Source organism: Aphis gossypii, chromosome 3 (assembly GCF_020184175.1).
Source record: "Aphis gossypii isolate Hap1 chromosome 3, ASM2018417v2, whole genome shotgun sequence".
Classification (NCBI taxonomy): Eukaryota; Metazoa; Arthropoda; class Insecta; order Hemiptera; family Aphididae; genus Aphis; species Aphis gossypii.
Genome location: NC_065532.1, coordinates 42083607 through 42092921, shown reverse-complemented (window position 1 = coordinate 42092921; position 9315 = coordinate 42083607).

Below are 9315 nucleotides of genomic sequence, written 5' to 3'. Positions count from 1 at the left end.
CTATAATGACTAACAAATACAACAATAATACCGCGTAAACAATATTTTTTATGCATCATAAAAGGGTGTACCATTATGATGGTATAGTATCGAACCAACATGTTTCGGGTTAAATATTTACATTTGTGTCTGTGCTACGCTCCATGTCACTCAAATTTAAATTTTAAGTACTAATAACTAAATAACTAAACGTTTGAAATTCGATTTTTTTCTAATGAAATTCACAGGAAAATATAACATAATATATTCAAGTAAAAACATGTACACTCGTTAAAAAAAAAATAAAAAATAAAATTTAAGAACTAGCAATATAATATAAAAATAAAATATATTGTTTTGCAATGATAACAAATGACATAAAAAAATTCCTAATTTCTAATACTTTCTGAGAAAATGAGTTAAACGACCTTTTACAGAATCCCTTTTATATAATTTATAATTCACAGTATATCTATACTTTTTAACAGCTTACAAGTCGTGTAAGTGTTGTTCATGAATAATTTCGAGTTACGAATATTAATTCGCTGATTAAAATGTCGCATATTTTGTAAAATGCGATATGCAAAGTATAGGTTTTCGTCGTTTTATAATTTAGACGGTCCAGACGAAATTCATAGAAATCAAATTACAATAATATCATGCCATAAATATATAATATATCATCATTGCACGAAAATCCGATTTCCATCCGTAAACAAACAGCTGCAGTATAACTAACCACCCAGCCCTATACCGGTAGCGAAATTATAAAATAATGTGTAAGCGTTCATTCGTTCATAAGTCTGCAATATAATAATATCACAAACCTCCCGAAATTTCAATCACACCCAACGAAGGGCATACCCAATCGAACTCATATTATTATGTTATACGGCGTGTAATTGTGAAAATAAAATATTAAATACACTTGTGGACATCGTATTTTATTCCAGCGCCGCACGGTTTTCAATGAAAAATTAATATTTTCTGTTTCCTGAACGTGTGCACGATATTTATCAAATATTTATTTCAGGACGTACGTAGATTCGTTAAATTGACTCTTTGATGACTTTGATGACTTTTTGAAATTAGCATTTTATTATTTTTTTCTGCGTCGATTTTGGATCGTCATGCAATTTCAAAAGCTTAATAAGTCATGAATACCGGCCGATCATGGGTAAATAGTATCCATCACGTATTAAAAATAATATACTACAATAACGACATCTATATATAATATAACTAACTCGTATGTTAATTTTATGCTATAATTATTAGTTGCGCTGCTTGCAAATTGATTTCGTTCATATGTTTTGTATTTTAAAGTTTTTAAATTCATTTTATCTTTTTTTTTCTAGTCATTTTATTATCTTATAATTTAAGTGCAGTTTGTTGACGTTATAGGACATATTTTTCAACATCGGTTATTTTTAACTTGAGGTCATTAATGGATTTTTTATAGAGAATTTTAAAGTACCATATTTTATGTCAATATAATAATCTTCGTTCCGTAATAAATAATAACGTTCGAAATAATAATTTATCATATAACATTAAGTGGGCAAAAAATTGTTTGTTTTAACAACGACATAAATATAGAGACATTTAACACTTATGTTAACTTTTCGTGTACGGTGTACTAAATATCACCCTCTATACATGTGTGTGCCAATTCTGAAAACGTATGCGCTTAGACAAATAAATATCTGCTTAAAATGTTTTTGAAAAAATTCACAAGTAACATTTTATGGATATTTATTATGTTCGAGTAAGATTAACCAGAAAAATTATTTGCGGATTTTGCATAAAAAAAAAAATAATTATAAATCACGACAAGTGACAGATGGAGTGTAAAATGAAAATTTGCAGTTGCAGCAGTGTTCACAAGTAACACAAAATCTACGCCCAAATCAGACGTTCGTGTTCTTATATAGACCAGAACCAGCATAATTACATCGTGAAATATTGTTTATATATTTATTAAAATGTGATGAATAAATAATACAAGGCTATATTCCAATCGAAGCCTCAGGAGTTAAAAGCCACGACATGTGGTCGAATCGTGGCATTGATAACATGATAAATTTTAATTATTAACTATTTAATATAATAAACAAAAACACTCATGCGTACTAATATTCATAAATATTCTCATCGTATACAAATCCAAAACCTTACAATGTATGAAATTCTACGATTTGTGCATGGCAATTAATAAGAGTCGTCGTTACATTAGATCGAGAGAAAACAACATATATTATCATTTATAAATATTATGTCAAAGAATGTAAAAAAAAAAAAATTAAAAAATAACAATAACTAATGTTATAATTAAAAACATAAAATATTTTCACAAAACGACACCCAATAATAAATAATTTAAACGTTGAAACTATATCACATTAACAAAACCCGCCCCTTACAAAAAAAATATGTTATAATATTTTTTTCATTTTTTTCTTATTCCCAATAGCTTTCTCCAGCCTTTAATTTAATATACTATTATAATTAAATATTACGTAATTAATTTAATAAAAAAAAAATTTAAAAATATATATACCATACCACCCAGTATCAACATTTGTCTCAATATCAGATCATTGTTTTAATCACTTGTAACTTCTGTCACATATCGAATAGCATCGTTACGATGTATTGATTATTATTTTATTTTTATTGTGTCATGTCTCGTGTGTTTTACTCAGAATAAAACGTAATTTATTACACTTAATTAATCCATAATTCACATATAATCATGTTAAATTAAATAGTTATTATTTGCTACTAATTCAAAATCCCGTGACGCTTTTCAATGTTAAAGAGATATCATGGAGGATTCACATATATCTATAATATCTGTATATAAGTTCATATTGCTAGATTGGTAACTCAAAATCCATTAAGCAGAGACGAAACATTGAAAGAGTATTCTCCGCCCATCCACACAAGAGCTATTCTCTCCTATCCTTTGCACAGCCAGATATTGTGATAATTATTTTTTTAAAACTCAAAACGTGTTAAACTTCGAGTAAAACCATTAGCTTTTAATTATTTTTATTGTCTCATCTCTGTTATTTTATATCATTAAATATATATAATATTGGTACACATATTATATTATAGAGAATCGTTATATAAGGTATTGCTAATAGTATAACTACCTAATTATAATATAAACCATGGATTGTGCTCAGTAAATCCATATTCATCAACCACACCCAACCACTATGACATTATACATTTATACCACTGCTTGTACTAAAAAAAAACAACATTCGTTTCGTGATAGGACAAAATATTCTTAATTTAAATTAATTCTCAAGGTTAAAACAATACATCAATCCAAAAATAAGACGATAATTACAAATTTACCAACGCGATTTTACACAAATATATACATAATATTATATACATTATATTCATTCAATATAAGTGTGTGAAAGAAATTAAAATTATGTTTCGGGTGTTTGGGAGGGGATCAAAAGAAGCTCAACTTTCAAGTTTTGCAACCAGTACGTCGGAGAAGTTACTAATGACCTTGCATTATGTCCAAGAAGATTAGACGTTTTTATTAATTGAATGTAGGATAATAATACATTTATAATGTTTATTAACTACTGATTTGGTTAATCTGAAGTAAAAAATCATTGTTCAACAAAAGCTAAGTGGATGTATACATTATTATTTTGTTATACACATTATAGCCCCATACTAGGTAGCAAATGAAATCGTATGTCATCCACCTACAAAAAATATACTTAATTTCGAACCGAATAATATAGATACAAAATTAGTGACTTAGTACATTCAGAAGCTTGTATATAAATCAGTATTATAGATATAATAATGTGATATGTACCTAAGTACATTATGATGTATAATATACAAATAAGTATAACGAAAACAATTTTCCATCGAATACATTTCTCTCGACAATTTTGACAAGAATTTATTAAAAATGGGTGGCCGCAGCGAGCAAGTTTAGCTTTTATACAATTATTGTTATTATTATTATTTATTGTTATTGTATAGTGTTTAAATGAGTAATAACGAATTATTAACACTACCAGTGAATATATAAACTTACATACATAAACGATATTGCGGCATCGTGACGGTGGTTTGTTATTATAATATTATGTATATGCACGAGATTATTAAAAAATCATCATCATGCGTGAAATCTAACCGAATAATGTCATCCAAGGATTTTTCGATCCTCGTGTGTATTATTATTTCAATCGATGACGCACTCATTAAAATAAAATAAAAAGTCGTGGCCCGTCTCGTTGAAGAATAATATTATTATTTCATGTTATTATACTTAACCAACAGAGGGAGGGGATTTGTTTTTGTATATTATAATAGTATACGTTGTGTGTATATAGGATGATTCACCAAACACGCTAACCCTCTATTATATCCTATCCTCAAATATGGAATAATACACTTATTAAAATTCTGATTTCTTTAAATTGTTTATACACCATATTTTTAGATACTTAAATGTTTTAGTAATGTTTTGTGATCGTATAAACTTCTTTGTTTTCAAATTAAAACCAACTTTTTTTGCTGATGTAAATTATTAAGCGAATAATTTTTTCGATAATTTTGATGTATTAGAATCAAAACGAGTAGTTTCTGATACGTGTACTAAGGATAACATATGTCTTTAGAAAAATATAAGATATACGTAATACTTAGTCAAATAGGTACCAACTGCGTTATTATTGTCAGACGATTTTTACAAATAAATGACTTTAATTTTCAAAAAGTCATAAGTCAAAGTACCCATATAAACCTATGTTTCAATCTTATTGCCATGATTATAATATTATAATTAGTATACAGAGTTATACTAAAAGTTCTAGTTTAAATTGCAATTTAGATAAATGAAAAAATTCAAATCGTATATCAATTTTTAATGAATAAGAGTTCTTGTTAAAAAATAAACTGTATTGCCCGAGGACGAAATGGTTTAAACTTCTAAGTGCCTATTTGAAAATATATATGATCCTTAAGTGATTAGTATGCTTCAAGAATCAAAAAAATTCAAAATTTGAATAAATTCATTTATTCAGAAGAAAAATGGCGATGAGCATGCTTGTCGAACCACCCTATACATGTCTATGTGTATATAATATGAATATATCATTATCATATGAGTGGGCCGCGCCTGCTCTAAATACACGCGTCGGAGTGTCTAGACAAGACTTAAAAAGAATCGCAAGTACAACGGCGATATAGGTATATAATATATATTATACATGTACATCATATATCAATATATCATACTCGCTTATATATTATATGTATGTGAGAATGGTTTTCTAAAGTTTATAATGTATATTTTTAACCGAACGATGAGATTTCATATTCCCGCAGTAGTGGTGTGGGTGATTGGTACGTAGTTACACACATCGCTTTTTTTTCAAAACGCACTCAACACCACTCGCCACTGTTTAATAATAATCGTGTGATATAATTAATAATTATTTTTTTAATTATGTTTATTTATATCAGCGTATTTATGCCACCTACTAAGGATTTAACGCCAACTTAAACATTTTCAATGTGACGCAAAATCTTGATTATGTATGTATATGTATACTACACCTAATAATTCAACGTTAGGTACTTGTAACACTAAAAATTATAACGCAGATAATTCTCATTTGAACGTGCTCAAGAAACGTAGAAATAAACTCAATAGCAGATTTTTAAGCTAATATATATTTTTAATTAATCATTTCACGAAAATAAATAATACTATCCCGTAAAATTTAACGTATATACGTGTATCTATAGAAAAAAAAATAGATTCATGAGTGTAAAGTTGGATAAACTTAAAAAAAATACTAGATATGAAAGGATTTTCTACAAGTATTTATTGAATAAATACTGCAAGTAGGTATATAGTTATAAATATACCTATAAAAAAATAAATTACCATAAGTTTTAAAAAATATGTTTGTTGTGGTTTTACCTACTTTTATTGTTATAGAATTATATCTAATCATTATAATGTATTCATTAAATTTGAATAATTTAAATATCATGAAAAGCATGACAACAACAAATAAATGTATAAAAGATCATAAAAGATATATTATAGATACTTCATAAACGCTCAAAATTTTAATTTCAATTTTAATTATCTATATTTTAAATCGTTTTTATTGACTTTTGTATTATATGGGTATTTCTACAATTTCTGGCGAGTACTATTATATAATATCTTATCTTATCTTATCTTGATATGCAATAAGGCTGTAAGTATCGAATACCTACTCTGAATTTCATGATAGGTATATTATAGTTATTAATAGTGTATTACATTATACACTCGAATTTGAACGAATATCTTGACTTTTTAAATTTTAATGTAATTTTTTAATTTTAACTTTTAATAGTATATTCGGCACTTTTAATAATAATGACATTTTTCAGAAAATTTTTTTTGGTTAGTGCTGCGACATTATTTTAACGCCTATGGTGGATATAAAGCGTGCATTCATACACTACCATATAAATATTAAGAGATACTATAGTAAACACATAAAATACTGATCATTTTTTAAATACATGTATATTGAGATTATAATGATCGATAATAAAATAACTTTTTATGATATCCAATATCGTGTAGTATAAATATCCGAAAATTGTAAAAAGTGTTAAACGACACAACGACTACATTATAAATTTATGAATATTACTATTTGTACGTCTGAATTAGAGTCTAATTAATTTTTATTATTTTAAATTAAATTTTAAATTTTTGTAAAATATGATTTTCTATACCTAGTAAATAATAATAATTTAAGAACAGGAAAATAAAATGTGTAAAATTATTATAGTATATTATTATAAGTAATGCGAATATTTTTATTTTATTTTCTCTTATTATTAGCCAACGCATGGAACATGGAACGAAATTTACAAAATAAATTTTAAAAGCATTACGGTTGTACGATTACGGTAGCGCGGCGTTGTGGATAGGTGACTTGTAACGCTTCAACATAAAATTATGGTAGTAGAGGATATACCTAATACAAGTTATAGTGGTCGTAGTTTTTCATTATTTTCCTTTAAAAGTGGTCCGTGAAACTTTACCACTATTCCATCAATCATTATTTGTTTTCATTATGGAAGTTATAAATAACAAAATGATAGTTCGGTACTGTTTAGTTTAAATTGTATTTTATTATTTTTTTGTTGATATTTGTTACCCCATTTGGCACTTACAGTTTTTAGATATCTGCTATCCTTAAGAAAAACCCTAAAAATAATTCTAAATACGACACATTATTAATACGCTTGTGCAGCTTTTTAGAGAGTAATAATTACATAATGCAGGAACAGTGAACATGCTTAGTAGTCTATAATATTATATAGTGTCTCAGAGGATAGTATGCCTATTTCTTTGTTTGGCCCGGCGCCTGGAAGTCTATTATTATTGACGGACAATTTAATATACGAGTGCATAAAATTCTATACATAACTAACTTATAAAAATATTAATCGTTTATTTTTAGATTAATATGACGTTAGATCGAATAATTTTCGCCAAAAGCATATTATAGCATTATATAAATACTTCTATCATATCGTGTATTGTGGTTTTTTGTTTCGTATACTCTATCTAAAATAAGAGTTATCCTATGAGGATTATTAGTTTATACAGTAGACATAAAATTAAACAGTAATACGCAATAATACTAAATTAATAAAATGTATTCATTGATCCTATTGAGGTATTGAAATAATAGCGTCAGTTACACTACGTTGCAGGTGACGGTAATTTTCACGACTAAAATGTCTCGTTGGTGAATACTTTTCTGCAGTTTATAATATATACACACCATACACGTATGTTGTAGTAAGAAAAGATCGATCGCGCGTCCGATCACTGCAATATAAATTAAAATATAATAATATTAGATATTGCATGGACGGATCCTACGACATCGTTTACAGCGAGTAAGTCCATTAATTTTTCTTTAATATTATATATACATACACGTGTACATGTATATACACAGTCTTTCCGCCGTCTCTCTCCACCCACTCGTCACGAAATCAAAGACCATATAGCTGTAGGTTTATAGTAGTTATAGGTATATCATATATTATCGGAAATCATTTTTATGTACTTTTTGCACTTCGGCGTGTGTAGCAAAAAAACGAAAACCCGTTTTTTCGTTAGAATTTTTACGCTTATAATTAGACGCCGATAGTAAAATAACTATTATTGTTTTGTCGACAAATCTAATCGTACACCTCTATCGTAATAATATTATGAGTATTAGCCGCTGGAAACGCGGAGATGTTAATTACTCGTATTGGATCCATAAAAAAAAACACACGACCGATATGCACATTATATATTTTTAAGTAGATATTATATACCTACGGAGTACGGGTACATGTTATAAATGCGAGCGGCACACGGCACAACCAAACGTGTGGAATTTTCAAAGTCCATCTATGAGACCATAAAAATAATATTAAATCATTATCTTAATAACACTTTTTTATATAACCGCATTATTTCTAGATAAGTATAGATATTAAACGTGTATCTGCTGCGCGTTTAAAAATATAATAGTGATAATGGACGGTTATGGCATATAGCTCGTTTCGGTATTAAATAATATAAATTTTTCTAGCTCAGTCCCTCGATAGCTTACGTATATGCAATAGAAATGTGGATTGAAATTCACAAACTTTGAAACATTTTTTTTTCGTTTTTTGGAGGAGACGAATGATTTTGCACTTATACATATCATACGCATGAAAAAGCCGATCTCAACATTTATCATTGATTTCATTGCTGATATTACAGCCTATAGTTTATTACTATTATACTTATATATTTTTTACTACACATTTTAAACACTTACAAAATGCAGTAATAAACAATAATAATTATAAACAGTGTTTAAATCATTAGTATATAATAGGTATACACGACATGCATACACAATATACATGTCGCACTTTATATTAAACAAGATTTGGAACATTTGGAACTTAAATAAATTGCATCCGTGTTGGATGTATATGTATAGCAAATCATATACCAGAGAAGTATACCTACAAAAAAACAAAATAAAATATGTTTTAAAGTTAAATGTGAAATTGTATTTATTGTGTTTTCGTATACTTTAAGAATTTTTGCATAATATAGTTTTAGGACTTTTTAAGATACCTTATTATTATTCAAACTAAATTCAATTATTATAATTTTTAATATACGGCATATTTATTATTAATGCTATATTATATTATATAACTACTAACAGCTAGTACCTACGAGTATATTATATTCGT